This window comes from Pelobates fuscus, chromosome 1 (genome assembly GCF_036172605.1).
Source record: "Pelobates fuscus isolate aPelFus1 chromosome 1, aPelFus1.pri, whole genome shotgun sequence".
Taxonomy (NCBI): Eukaryota; Metazoa; Chordata; class Amphibia; order Anura; family Pelobatidae; genus Pelobates; species Pelobates fuscus.
Window position 1 is genome coordinate 333,343,539 of NC_086317.1, and position 16,038 is coordinate 333,359,576.

Consider the following 16,038-nt stretch of genomic DNA (forward strand, 5'->3'; position numbering starts at 1 on the left):
GTGTGTGTCTGTCTGTTAGTCTGTGTCCGAGTGTTAGTGTGCGCCTCTTAGTGTCTGTCTCTTAGTGTGCGCCTCTTAGTGTCTGTCTCTTAGTGTGCGCCTCTTAGTGTCTGTCTCTTAGTGTGCGCCTCTTAGTGTCTGTCTCTTAGTGTGCGCCTCTTAGTGTCTGTCTCTTAGTGTGCGCCTCTTAGTGTCTGTCTCTTAGTGTGCGCCTCTTAGTGTCTGTCTCTTAGTGTGCGCCTCTTAGTGTCTGTCTCTTAGTGTGCGCCTCTTAGTGTCTGTCTCTTAGTGTGCGCCTCTTAGTGTCTGTCAGTGTGTCTCTTAGTGTGCGCCTGTTAGTGTTGCTTAGTGTGTCTCTTAGTGTGTCTCTTAGTGTGTCTCTTAGTGTGTCTCTTAGTGTGTCTCTTAGTGTGTGTGTCTCTTAGTGTGTGTGTCTCTTAGTGTGTCTGTCTCTTAGTGTGTGTCTGTCTCTTAGTGTGTGTCTGTCTCTTAGTGTGTGTCTGTCTCTTAGTGTGTGTCTGTCTCTTAGTGAGTGTCTGTCTGTAAGTGAGTGTCTGTTAGTGAGTGTCTGTTAGTGAGTGTGTTTGCCTGTTAGTGAATGAGTGTCTGTTAGTGAGTATGTGTTTCTGTCAGTGAATGTGTGTGTGTGTATTTAGAATGCGGGGCAGGGTGGAAGGTTTGGGTGGGGGTGGCACGTGGAAGGGTTGGGTGGGGATGGGGGTGGGTGGGGCGCCTGAGTTTTGTCCTGCCTAGGGCAGCACAAAACCAGGATACACCACTGTGTGGGGGGGTAGGGGTACTGCTGTGGGGGGTAGGGGTGCTGTGGGGGGGTAGGGGTACTGCTGTGGGGGTAGGGGTAATGCTGTGGGGGGTAGGGGTGCTGTGGGAGGTAGGGGTACTGCTGTGGGGGGTAGAGGTGGTGCTGTGGGGGGTAGGGGTGCTGTGCGGGTTAGGGGTACTGCTGGGGGGTAGGGGTACTGCTGGGGGGTAGGGGTACTGTGTGTGGGGGGTAGGGGTACTGTGTGCAGGGGGGTAGGGGTGCTGTGGGGGTAGGGGTACTGCTGTGTGGGGTAGGGGTACTGCTGTGGGGGGTAGGGGTACTGTGTGTGGGGAGGTAGTGGTGCTGTGGGGGGGTAGGGGTACTGCTGGGGGGTAGAGGTGATGCTGTGGGGGGTAGGGGTACTGCTGGGGTTAGGGGGTACTTCTGGGGGGGTAGGGGTACTTCTGGGGGGGTAGGGGTGCTGTGTGTCAGTATCCCCTCCTCCCTCCTTCTTACCTTTAATGAAGTGGGGGGGAACCACAGCCATCCCTGGTGGTCCGGTGGTGGTAAGCACTGAAGGGGGACGGATCTGTGAAGCAGCTCCCCTGTCCTCCCGCGCGATGCTGTGTGGAGCGTTGCTATGGTAATGCTCGGCAACGCTCCACACAGCATCGTGCGGGAGGACAGGGGAGCTGCTTCACAATCCCTCCCCCTGCCTCCCGACACAGAAGCAGAGAAGGCAGGCAGGTGCCTACTCTGCATTGATGGTGAACCTATGGCCGCGTGCAAGGAACAGCGTGCCACAGGTTCGCCATCACTGCACATATACAAATATGCACTAGGCATTGTTTAGTGGATCAGTCTACAGCTGCAGGAATACTAGTCCATCACCAGAAGAGACCTCCAATAAGGAGTACCTCATTTTGGTCCACTGTTATCCCATTAATCTCTAACCAGCAGTTTTGAATCCACTTGAAGCAGTTAAACTTATCACATATGATGAATAGAACTACTCTTTAAAGCTTGGGTGGGGAAGTTATGGCCCTCCAGATGTTGTGGACTACATTTCCCTTGATGCTTTGCTAGCAATCTGGCTGTAAGAGCATTATGGGAGATGTAGTCCAAAACATCTGAAGGGCTGAAGGCTCTCCACACCTGCTGTAAACTGATAGTAGACATATCACAGATCAGTGAACCAAACTATGTGTACCAATCAAAAATACCATGGCCTGCGCATGCACTATCCCTGGCATGGATCTCTCTCAGAGATGTTACAGACCCAAAAATACCCAAGAAGGTGTGTGACATGCTTTTGCTGCCGCACAAGTTGGACAAAATTTCTACTAGACAGCCTGAACTCAGCAGCCTGTGTGGCTGTCTTAAAGCTGCAGATATTTTTACAAATCATTGCAGTTCTAAGCCACTTGCAGAGTGTTCCATGGTTGCACTATCACCTTTGCCTTTACACATTGTTGTGATGGTGCATAGAATAACTGTATATGGCACCATGTTTTGTTTTTTGAACATCCCTCTAAATTCCCATCTTTAGCACAAATCCCTGAATTTGATTCAAAATCACTGTTTTGAGTATTAATTAGAGAGTGATTTTTCAATCAATGTGCCATGGCATAATGGTATGTCTCAAGCTATCTATACATGTGCAATAAACACGTTATTGTCAGGATCGGGACAGGGATCCAACACGCCGAGTACAAACAGTAGCCAGATACGTATACCGGACCTTAGAATGGCCGGACTAACGTAAGTAGTATAGTATAGAATGGTTAAAGACAAGCCGAGGTCGAGGGTAACAGAAGACAGGTAAGCGAGAGACAAGCCGAATCAAGGGTAACAGAGATAAGCAGAGTAAGGTAAACAAGCCGGGTCAAAACCAAAAGGGATAATAGAATACACAAGCACTGAGTGACTAGAACAAGCTAGAACCACGACAGGGCAATGAGCTAATGAAAGAAGCTCTGTTAAATACCCTGTTCAGAGCAGTAACCACGCCTCCAAGGCGTCTTGATTGGTTCTGCAGCAATTGACTGACAGGTCGTTCCGGGGGAGTGTCCTGATGACTACTTCCTGCCTAGATGCTGTAAAAGGCAGTCACTCCCTCGCGGCCGGCCTAGCATGACCGGATAGACCGCGGGGAAGGGAGCCATCAGGCCGTCTGGATGGGGGAACAGCTAAGTCTCTACCTCTTTCGGAGGTAGAGACCACAGGTACCCTGACAGTACCCCCCCTCTCAGATACGCCCACCGGGCGGAATGAACCGGGACGAGATGGGAAGCGAGAGTGATACGCCCTGCGGAGACGGGGAGCATGAACATCCTCCTGAGGTACCCAACTCCTCTCCTCAGGACCATATCCCTTCCAATCAACCAGATATTGTACTCTCCCCCGGGAGATTCGAGAATCAATAATAGAGTTAACCTCATACTCCTCCTGACCCTCCACCTGAACGGGGCGAGGAGGGGCTATTGTGGAGGAAAATCTGTTACATATGAGTGGTTTCAGCAATGAAACGTGAAACGAGTTCGGGATGCGTAAGGTATTAGGAAGAGCTAAACGATACGCAACTGGATTGATACGCGTCAGCACCCTGTAGGGTCCAATATAACGAGGAGCGAACTTCATGGATGGCACTTTTAAACGGATGTTCCTCGTGCTCAGCCATCACCTGGAACAAAGACCGGAGCCGCCCTTCTACGTTTATCAGCGTGTTTCTTAACCAACATAGAGTTGTGCACAAGGATTTGTCGAGTTTGATCCCACAACTTCCTCAAATTGGCAACATGAACATCAACCGACGGCACCCCCTGGGAAGGAGAATCCGAAGGAAGAATAGACGGATGAAAACCATAATTCATGAAGAAGGGGCTTGAATGAGTAGAATCGCAAACGAGATTGTTGTGTGCAAACTCCGCCCAAGGAATCAAACCGACCCAATCATCCTGGTGTTCAGAAACAAAGCATCGTAAATATTGTTCAATTTTCTGGTTGGTACGTTCAGCAGCTCCGTTAGACTGAGGATGATAGGCAGAAGAAAAGTTTAATTTAATACCAAGTTGAGAGCAGAAGGACCTCCAAAAGCGAGAAACAAATTGGGAGCCTCTGTCCGATACAATTTGAGAGGGTATCCCATGTAGGCGAAAAATCTCCTTAGCGAATATCACTGCCAATTCGGGAGAAGACGGGAGTTTAGGCAGGGGAATGAAGTGTGCCATCTTAGTAAACCTGTCAACCACGGTGAGGATAACAGTCTGTCTTTTAGAGATAGGTAGATCGACAATAAAGTCCATGGCCAAACAGGACCATGGTTTTTCTGGAACCTCCAAGGGGTGCAGGAATCCACATGGAAGCGTATGGGGTTGTTTGGTTTTAGTACAAACTTCACATGCAGCGATGAACTCCTCAATATCCCTCCGTAAAGCAGGCCACCAGAAGTCCTTAGAGATCAACACGTAAGTTTTGCGAATACCAGGATGTCCCGCCATCTTGCTATTATGTAAACACTGTAAAAGTTCCAGTTGAAGAGCAGGAGGAACGAAATGACGACCCGCAGGAGTCTGTTTAGGTGCTAGATGTTGCAACTTAATGATCTCGGCCAGTAATGGAGAATGAATCCTGAGATTCGTATTAGCAATGATATTGCATTTCGGAACTATAGAAGAAAGAACTGGTTCAGGTACTGTGGCGAAACCAACTTCGCCACTGTGAACTGGAGAAGCCTGGTTGCTAGCCTCCTGCCCGCTGACTATGGCCCCTGGACATATTACACTTTAAAGACTATATTTGGGCATGTATAATTTATATTGCTGCTACTGGCCCTTTAAAATCAGCGATGGACATTTTGGGACTACTGTCCCTTTAAGACTGTGAAGCATGTTCTATTGTACTGCCTGTATATCGTATATGTATTTATGTATGCAGTTAACCTGGGTTATATATATATGCAGCCTTCATCTGATTGTTCGGTAGAATCACTCCATTCCTTGTATTGAGGAAACTACCGAACAACCAGACCACCTAGGACTAAGTGTGCCTCCAATTACCGTTTGCAACAATGTTGCAAACGGGTAATTGGCAATCAGTGCAGTGTGGTCTTTGTCCTCTGGGTGGCCGCCATTCAGGAAACTAACACGTGGCGGCGGCCATCTTTAACTACCGAACAGCGGTGTTTTGCCGTCGAGTGTCTGGAACTGAAATCGGACACTTGACTAGGCAAACACCGCTAAGACCTCCATACTTCCAGAAATTCGTATGGAAACTACCGAATGACCCCCCGTTCGGTAGAAAGAACCGCACAAACAAGGGAATTCATTCAAACCCTCTCCAGGCTCTATAACACAGGCAATTCGTCTGTTTTCATTCCCTTGTTTGTGACCGACCGCAGGGCCAAAATGCATGGAACTGATTTCGGATACTTTATCCATGCGGTCGGTCAATACTTTAAAGTCCCATAACTCCCGAACCGTTTATCCGAATGGGCTGATTTTAACATATGTTGTCTCTCCAGACTAGGGCTATCTGGAGATATTGGATTTGTGGATGTACCCCAAGTATTTAGGGTACATCCAAAACTTGGGTAAAAATATGTCCCTGTTAATTGTATTAACAGATATGTTGGAGGGAGGAGATGTGTGGGTTGTACCTTAAACTGGATTGGTGTACTGTAAACCCCTCCCTTGCATGGGAGAATCTCATATAAGCCTGTGTGTGAATAAATCAGTGTTGTTGCTGTTTAACCCTGAAGCTGGAGTGTGTCTCTTTCTTGGGGGGGAAAGGGGACTGTATGCCGACTGCCAGGAGTGTAAGCTGTCCATATTGCTTTTCCTGTTCGGCTGCTTCCAGGGTTAGTGTGTCTGCTGTTCGAGAGTTGGTGAATTCGTGCAGTTTGGGAGTTCGGGAAGTTGGTGCTTATGGTAGCTGCTGGTCCATCTAAAGGGGATTACCGCCTAAACTGGGTTTTATCCTCTTGTAAGTGAAACGGTCCGTTACAATTGGTGGCAAGCGGCGGGATCGTTCCTACAACCAGAGGGACAGCTACAGACAACACCATTCCTGGATTACAAAGTGAGGGCAACGCCAGTACCCGTACAGCGCCCTTATCTACAAGGAACCAACTGCAGCAGAGCAAGCATGGCACCCAGCTACACTCAAGAGGCGTATGACAGAGAGGTCACCAAGATACTGGCTTTATGCGGACCCAACCCCTCAGAATATAGAGTGCAGCGTGTGAAGCAAGCAGTGCGAGAGTACTTGCCGTGGGAATCAGAGTGGGCCAGGGGGTTTGCAGACCTCCCTCCCCAGCGGCAATGTGTGGCCCAGGGAGCTGATGGTGTCGTCCATCCTCCCCAGCAGCCGTGTGTGTCCCAGGGAGCCGAAGGTGCAGTCCTTCCTCCCCAGCGGCAGGCTGAGTTACAGGGGGCAGAGGTTATTGTTCCTGCCCCCCAGCAGCAAAGTGATATGCCAAGAAGGCAGTGTGAAGTGAAGGGAGAGGAGAGCAGCGTCCTCCCTCCCCAGCGGCAGTGTGTGCCCCAGGGAGCTGATGGTGTCGTCCATCCTCCCCAGCAGCCGTGTGTGTCCCAGGGAGCCGAAGGTGCAGTCCTTCCTCCCCAGCGGCAGGCTGAGTTACAGGGGGCAGAGGTTGTTGTTCCTGCCCCCCAGCAGCAAAGTGATATGCCAAGAAGGCAGTGTGAAGTGAAGGGAGAGGAGAGCAGCGTCCTCCCTCCCCAGCGGCAGTGTGTGCCCCAGGGAGCTGATGGTGTCGTCCATTCTCCCCAGCAGCAGTGTCTGTCCCAGGGAGCAGAAGGTGCCGTCCTTCCTCCCCAGCGGCAGTGTGTCCTGCAGGGAGCAGGGACAGTCAGTCTCGCACCCCAGCAGCCGGACAAGAGAATGAAAGGGGAGACAGCTAGTTCCCCTTTCCACCAGCAGAGAGAGTGCCAGGGAGAGGAACCTACTAACCCCTCTCCCCAGCGGCAGTTTACCATCCAGAGAGAGGAGCTTGTTACACCCTCTCTCCAGCGGCAGCCTAACCCACCAAGGGGAGATGTTAAGCCCCACATCTGTGCAGATGGGACCGAAGTCTCTGCACTTCCAGCACCAGGGGTAGGGACGGTCGGTCCTACCCCCCCACGACAGAGCTGTGTATCCCAGGGGGAGACAGTCCGTCTCCAGCAACCAGGCTCCAACCAGACTACTCCGGTGGTAGTGCTGGCACCAGGACAGAGTACCGCTGGTCTCTGCCCACTCAGCAACCCACCAAGGCAGCCTACCGGTCCCACCCACAGCCGTGGTGAGGCACCTGGACATGGACAAGATTCTCCTCTACCCAGGTGTGGTGGCCATTTATTGTGGGTGGGCTGTACTGTTTTTTCTGCTTTGCGGGTGGGTTGCTGGACTAACCAGGGCACTGACCGGCAGGAGGTCAGGTACCCTGTTAGTCTAATTGGTAAAGGAGAGAATTGTGGCGAAACCAACTTCGCCACTGTGAACTGGAGAAGCCTGGTTGCTAGCCTCCTGCCCGCTGACTATGGCCCCTGGACATATTACACTTTAAAGACTATATTTGAGCATGTATAATTTATATTGCTGCTACTGGCCCTTTAAAATCAGCGATGGACATTTTGGGACTACTGTCCCTTTAAGACTGTGAAGCATGTTCTATTGTACTGCCTGTATATCGTATATGTATTTATGTATGCAGTTAACCTGGGTTATATATATATGCAGCCTTCATCTGATTGTTCGGTAGAATCACTCCATTCCTTGTATTGAGGAAACTACCGAACAACCAGACCACCCAGGACTAAGTGTGCCTCCAATTACCGTTTGCAACAATGTTGCAAACGGGTAATTGGCAATCAGTGCAGTGTGGTCTTTGTCCTCTGGGTGGCCGCCATTCAGGAAACTAACACGTGGCGGCGGCCATCTTTAACTACCGAACAGCGGTGTTTTGCCGTCGAGTGTCTGGAACTGAAATCGGACACTTGACTAGGCAAACACCGCTGAGACCTCCATACTTCCAGAAATTCGTATGGAAACTACCGAATGACCCCCCGTTCGGTAGAAAGAACCCCACAAACAAGGGAATTCATTCAAACCCTCTCCAGGCTCTATAACACAGGCAATTCGTCTGTTTTCATTCCCTTGTTTGTGACCGACCGCAGGGCCAAAATGCATGGAACAGATTTCGGATACTTTATCCATGCGGTCGGTCAATACTTTAAAGTCCCATAACTCCCGAACCGTTTATCCGAATGGGCTGATTTTAACATATGTTGTCCCTCCAGACTAGGGCTATCTGGAGATATTGGATTTGTGGATGTACCCCAAGTATTTAGGGTACATCCAAAACTTGGGTAAAAATATGTCCCTGTTAATTGTATTAACAGATATGTTGGAGGGAGGAGATGTGTGGGTTGTACCTTAAACTGGATTGGTGTACTGTAAACCCCTCCCTTGCATGGGAGAATCTCATATAAGCCTGTGTGTGAATAAATCAGTGTTGTTGCTGTTTAACCCTGAAGCTGGAGTGTGTCTCTTTCTTGGGGGGGAAAGGGGACTGTATGCCGACTGCCAGGAGTGTAAGCTGTCCATATTGCTTTTCCTGTTCGGCTGCTTCCAGGGTTAGTGTGTCTGCTGTTCGAGAGTTGGTGAATTCGTGCAGTTTGGGAGTTCGGGAAGTTGGTGCTTATGGTAGCTGCTGGTCCATCTAAAGGGGATTACCGCCTAAACTGGGTTTTATCCTCTTGTAAGTGAAACGGTCCGTTACAGGTACAGTAGAAGGTTCATATTGGCGAGATAATGCATCGGCTTTAGAGTTTTTAGAACCAGGTCTGTAAGTCAGTACATAATTGAAGTGAGTCAGGAATAAGGACCAACGAGCTTGTCTAGAGGATAAGCGCTTAGCCTCCCCAATATAGGACAAGTTTTTGTGGTCCGTCAAAATCGTAATAGGGTGTAGGGTCCCCTCCAACAAATGTCTCCACTCCTTTAAGGCTTTAATGACTGCTAACAGTTCCCTTTCCCCGATGTCATATCTGCTCTCAGGCCCAGAAAATTTCTTAGAGAAGAAACCACAAGGGTGTAACGGTTTATCCACCCCTAACCTTTGAGACAGAACAGCCCCAACTGCTGTCTCAGAGGCATCGACCTCAAGCAAGAAAGGCAGAGTCGTATCAGGATGGACTAGAATGGGAGCCGAGGCAAAAAGTTCCTTGAGAGTCTTGAAAGCACCAAGAGCTTCCTTAGACCAGAACTTAGTATCAGCCCCTTGTTTGGTCATATTGGTAATAGGCGCAATGATAGAGGAGTATCCTTTAATGAAGCGCCTATAGTAGTTGGAGAAACCAATAAACCTTTGGATAGCTTTGAGTCCTTTGGGCAAGGGCCAGTCTAAAATAGATTGGAGTTTTACAGGATCCATTTTAAAACCCTCCCCAGAAATCACGTATCCAAGAAAGTCTACCTGAGACTGATCAAAACTGCACTTCTCCAATTTGCAATATAGGCCATGTTGCAGCAGCTTGTGTAATACCTTTCTGACCTGTCTATGGTGAGTCTCAATCTCCTTAGAGTGTATTAGTATGTCGTCCAGGTAAACAATAACACAATCATGCTGAAACTCCCTAAGTACCTCATTAATCAAATCTTGAAATACTGCAGGCGCATTGCAGAGTCCAAATGGCATAACAGTGTATTCGTAATGGCCATACCGGGTATTGAATGCCGTCATCCACTCGTGACCTTGCTGGATTCTCACCAAATTGTAAGCCCCTCTGAGATCTAACTTGGTGAAGATTCTGGAGCCCTTAAGACGATCAAATAACTCGGTAATCAGTGGGATAGGATAGGCATTTCTGACAGTTATTTTATTCAAGCCTCGGTAATCGATACATGGTCTCAGCGTGCCATCCTTCTTCTTAATGAAAAAGAACCCAGCCCCGGCCGGAGAAGAAGACCTCCTGATGAATCCCTTTTCTAAATTCTCCCGAATATACTCCTCTAGAACCGAGTTTTCCTGAACAGACAAAGGATATACATGGCCCCTCGGAGGCATAGTGCCAGGTAGAAGCTTAATCTTACAGTCAAATGACCTGTGTGGAGGCAAAGAATCGGCATTCTTCTTGTCAAACACTGCCCTTAAGTCTAGGTAAAGGTCTGGTATTTGTCTTTCTGTGAACTGAGTGGGATTCTCCGGTATGTTAATATTAGCTAATGGGGAAACCTTGCACAAACACCGATCCTGGCAGCCCTGGCCCCACAAGAGTATCTCTCCTAACTCCCAATCGATAATAGGGTTATGTTTTTTCAACCATGGGTACCCCAGAACTATGGGAACGGAAGGAGACGAAATGAGCATAAGAGATAACTTCTCCACGTGTAGGATACCAACATTTAACTCAATGGGTATGGTCTCACGAAAGATAACAGGGTCTAGTAGTGGTCTACCATCTATGGCCTCAACGGCCAAAGGTGTCTCCGTTAGCTGGGATGGGAAATTGTTCTTACTAGCAAAGGCTTGGTCGATAAAATTCTCAGCAGCACCGGAATCTATCAATGCCATAGCCCTTACTACTTCCTTCCCCCAAGTTAAGGAAACTGGTAGCAGAAGCCTGTGATCTTTATAATTAGGAGTAGAGGACAAAATAGAAACACCCAAGGCCTGTCCTCTAGAGAGACTTAGGTGCGAGCGTTTCCCGGACGGTTAGAACAGTTTGAGAGTAAATTACCCTTGGCCCCACAGTACATACACAAACCCTCTCTTCTCCTGTGCTGTCTTTCCTCCTCAGAGAGGCGGGTATACCCTTTCTGCATAGGTTCAGTAAACAAAGATATCGTGGAGTCAGGACTTGGAAAAGCGGGAGCTAACCTAAAAGAAGGTCTCTGGTTCCTCTCTCGAGTGTTCTGTCTCTCTCTTAGACGTTCATCTATACGAGAGATGAACGAAATTAAATCCTCTAAATTCTCAGGGAGTTCTCTGGTAGCAACCTCATCAAGGATTACATCAGATAGGCCATTCAAAAATACATCCATATACGCCTGCTCATTCCACTTGATTTCTGCCGCCAGAGACCTGAACTCTAGTGCATAATCCACCAGTGTTCGGTTCTCCTGTCTCAGGCACAACAGTAATCTGGCTGCATTAACCTTTCTACCTGGAGGGTCAAATGTTCTTCTAAAAGCAGCTACAAATGCGTTATAGTTATAAACTAATGGGTTATCGTTCTCCCATAGTGGGTTGGCCCATCTCAGAGCTTTCTCAATGAGTAGGGTGATAATAAATCCTACTTTTGCCCTATCTGTAGGATAAGAGCGAGGTTGCAATTCAAAGTGGATACTAATTTGGTTTAAAAAACCACGACACTTCTCAGGAGCCCCACCATAGCGTACTGGGGGGGTAATGTGAGAAGAAGCACCCACTGTGGCTACCTCTAGACCTGAACCGACAGGAGAAACAGGGGTATTACGTATCTCCTCTGGTGGGTTATTGGCACAAGCTAATAGAGCCTGAAGCGCAAGCGCCATCTGATCCATTCTGTGATCCATGGCTTCAAACCTAGGATCAGGAGCAGCCAGCTTACTGTTTGTACTTGCAGGATCCATTGGCCCTGTCGTAATGTCAGGATCGGGACAGGGATCCAACACGCCGAGTACAAACAGTAGCCAGATACGTATACCGGACCTTAGAATGGCCGGACTAACGTAAGTAGTACAGTATAGAATGGTTAAAGACAAGCCGAGGTCGAGGGTAACAGAAGACAGGTAAGCGAGAGACAAGCCGAATCAAGGGTAACAGAGATAAGCAGAGTAAGGTAAACAAGCCGGGTCAAAACCAAAAGGGATAATAGAATACACAAGCACTGAGTGACTAGAACAAGCTAGAACCACGACAGGGCAATGAGCTAATGAAAGAAGCTCTGTTAAATACCCTGTTCAGAGCAGTAACCACGCCTCCAAGGCGTCTTGATTGGTTCTGCAGCAATTGACTGACAGGTCGTTCCGGGGGAGTGTCCTGATGACTACTTCCTGCCTAGATGCTGTAAAAGGCAGTCACTCCCTCGCGGCCGGCCTAGCATGACCGGATAGACCGCGGGGAAGGGAGCCATCAGGCCGTCTGGATGGGGGAACAGCTAAGTCTCTACCTCTTTCGGAGGTAGAGACCACAGGTACCCTGACAGTTATTTACTAAAGTGAAAATTCTAGGGACAAAATGAATTTCAAATGTAAGGGCATAATAATAATTATTATTATTAAGTGTTCTTGCATAGCAAGACCACTTAATGTTATCTCACATATATATTATTCTTATTCTTATTCTTATTATAGCCAAATTTGCCACCCTAACTCCTCCCACAGTTTTTACACTACATAGACAAAAATATACCAAAACGTGCAGATTGTTCCCGATCGGATTGCTATTACTTTGTGGAACGTTTCGGCGAATGGTTCTCGGAATATCGTCGTTCTTGTGGTGAAATTGGTCCCATAGGAATGAATGGCAAAGCTAGAGTGGGAGCTGGCAAAAGCTGAAAAATCAGGACATGATTTCTAAACTGCCACCACTCCCTCATTTTCAGACCCACCTACACAAATCTTATATCAAAACGTTCAGCTATCCCTGCTGCCACTAGAAATGCCCATGGCTAAGCCATAGTCCTGATAGTTTTCACAATATGACCAATTGTTTGTGACTCACGCCTTCCATTGACATTCATTGAAACTCCACTCTGCAAAGCTCACATTTGAAGGGCAATTTCTAAACTGCGACTGTGCCTTCATTGTTAATATCTCAGAGACATACTATACATCAAAATGTAGGTCTGGGTCCTGTGATTCTCACAATATAAAGCTCTTCACTGATTTATAGTTTTTAAAATATGACCGTTTGAAGATGGCAACCGCAAAAATACTCTGACCTGTGCCAGGCTGCAGCAGCAAGTGATGTCATAGACAAAGCCTTTTACACCTGCTAATGTTTTTATAACTGTATGTTTTAATGTAACTGTGAAGCACTTTGGGCAACAACGTTGCAATTAAATGTGCTATATAACTAAATAACAGCTACTCTGCCCACTCCAGTTGTAGACTACTGGTGGAGGCAAGAACACTTCACACAATTTCCTCAGAAATTGTAGATTTTCTAGTTAGTATTATTATTATGTCATTTATATAGCGCCATCAAATTCCACAGCACTTTACAATGTGTGGACAAACAGACATGTAGTTGTAACCAGACAAGTTGGACACACAGGAACAGAGGGGTTGAGGGCCCTGCTCAATGAGCTTACATGCTAGAGGGAGTGGGGTAAAATGACACAAAAGGTAAGGATAGTATTAGACTAATGACATAATTATTATTATAAAAATAATAAAGTATTTAACCAGGAAAGGTACATTTAGATCACTCTGGTTTTCAAGTACTGGGGATAGTTGTACTGGAAGCATAGCTGACTTGGAGAGTTTTTCCTGTATCAGTTTGAAATTGACCTATTCTCACTTTAGTAAATATCCTTGACAGACATTTGGGCTGTAGCAGTGGCGGATCCAGAGCCATTTCTTGATCCCTGGTGGTCCATGAGGAATCCCCGGTGGTCCCAGTGGTAACAGTGAACTCTAGCCCGTAGCTCCTGAACTAGAGTTTACTCTCGCGAGATCCGGAGCGCTGCTGTGGTAACTGCGGCAACGCTCCATGCTCGCGAGAGAAGGACCCGGAGGAGCTGCAGGCTGAGCTCCCGCTCCCACAAAAAAGAGAGCACATGTGTTGGCACCTACCCCGGAGCTGGACATTCAACCATGGGCCAAAAAACAAAAAACCCAAGGCAGATCGGGCATCCAACAGCCGAGATAGTGGCGATCTCTTGCGGCGCGCACACCAGACCGCATGGCCCAATATGGTGCCTCAGGATGAAGCATCCTCTTACTCCTCCAAGGACTTCCATACTGATCTGGACGGAGGAGCCATTCTGGGAGCAGTGCCGAAGGTACGACCTACCCTACCTGCTGGCCAAGAACCGATCACTAAAGACATGCTGCAATCCATGCTGGCGGAGCTGCGCTCCAATCTAGCAGCCAACATCTCACAATTTAAAGAGACAGTAGATGGTGCACTCACCCGACTTATGGTCCTAGAGGCCAACTCCATCAGCCAAGACTCCAGAATAACCAACGTGAAGCAGAGGCTGGAGTTGATCCACCTGGCCCAGAGAGGCATGGAAGCCAGGGTTGATACCATGGAAGACCAGAGGCGACGATACAATCTTAAACTGAGGGGCATCCCTGACACAGTGAGTACCGAGGAAATGCCTCACTACATAAGGCGACTCATCTCAACCCTGCTACCGACCAAACAGGCAAAGGCACTAAAACTGGACGGCATGTTCAGGCTACCAACGCCAAGAAATGCCCCTAATACTGCCACGGCGGACCTTATTCTCCGCTTTCAAACAATGCAAGACAAAGCCTTAATCTCATCAGCAGTGAGAGGGAAAACCCCTATCCAATTCGAAGGCTCATCCCTGCTTCTATTCCCTGACCTAACCAAAAAGACACTGCTCTGACGCAGGTCTATGAAACCCCTACTCCAAATCCTAAGAGCCCAGGATGTGACCTACCGCTGGGGAAACTCCAGACTACTCACACTCACCCACCAGGGAGGTACCTACAGAGCTAAGAACCCACAGCCTGTAGCTGCTACCTGAACAGGATGCCTCAACCTCCCGTCTTCGAAACATGTATCCGTCTAAGATCCCGGCTTTCACGCCACGGTCAACACCTGGACACCCGCCTGCACCACCGTTAACCTGACTGACGTGTGACATACAGTCCGGCTGCAGGAGATATCTCCACCAACAAGCCAGAAGGACTATATGTGACTGCAAGATTATGCCTACGAACTGCATATTGAATGCTTCATAGTTCTCTAATTTTATTTTTTATTGGTTCTCACCCTCTGTAACCCTCTGTAACAAAACTGTTAACTCAACGGGGAGCTGATACTCCCCGACCTGGACGCTATCCTGACAAACCTACTCAGAGAGTGCATGATACTTGAGAAGTCCAGTGCCGATGTCCCTCAGTGCTGGGTCAGGTTCTGCCCACGCTCCTCCCCCACCGACGTCAGCCGGCAGGTGAGACCTAATGCGCATGGGCGCCAATGGCCGTGCATGCATCAGACCTCCCCATAGGAAAGCATTATTCATTGCTTTCCTATAGCGATTCCGGCGATGCTGAAGGTCCTCATGCATAGCGTGAGGACGTCCAGCGTCGTTTAAATGACCAAAAGTCGTCTAAGAAGCCAGAGGTCCCTCTAGAGGAGGACTTAACCCTGCAAGGTAATTATTGCAGTTTATAAAATGATGGGAGTTGGCACCCAGACCACTTCAATGGGCTGAAGTAGTCTGGGTGCCTACAATGTCCCTTTAAGTTAAAACAGAAAAGGTATCTCCATGCACCATGAACACATCAATGGTTTTAAGTGGTCATGGTGCTTGGTGTCTGTATGTACAGTGTTTCAGTAAGTAATGCTGCACAAGCCTAGATAGAGAAGTTTGCTGCTGGAGTTACATGTGGAGGCATCATTAGCAACCCCAAAACAACAGTTCTGGACTGGCTAATGTTAATTCCGGGCATATTGGATATCAATCATCAGCACACACAGCATGCTGGTGACAGACGACCAATGGCGGCACTGTTCTCCTCTCTGTGCTTCCCAAGTGACTTCACTCCCATTCCAGCAAGGAAGAATTGTATCACCAGAGGAGAGTCAAGCTACAAGGAGACCTTGGTGTGGGATTGATGGTAGGTTTTTCTTTTCCCTTCCCTTTCCTATTCTCCTTCCCCTTTCCTTTTCCTTTATGATTCCTTCCCCTCCCCTTCCCTCTTCTGTCCCTTTTTGATTTTAGTAACCCTTTAAATGTGACAATTATAAGCTGCTAATGCAGGTTTAAAAAAAAAAAAAAATGGTCTTTTTCCAATTGATTGTGCCTTGGTCTAAATAAAATACCACTGCATTAAGTTTGGAATTAAAAGTTACCTCTAGGCATTTAAAATCCTGACGAACTGGTACCGCACCCCACACCTCCTCCATAACATAGACCCAGAACACACTAGCCTCTGCTGGAGGTGCGAGAGGGAAACGGGAACTGCACTACACATTTGGTGGGACTGTGAGGTAATTAGACCGTACTGGGAGGGCATACACGAAATATTGGGGATGTTCTCGGATGCACCCCCTCCCCTGGAACCGGCGGCAATGCTTCTCCACCACA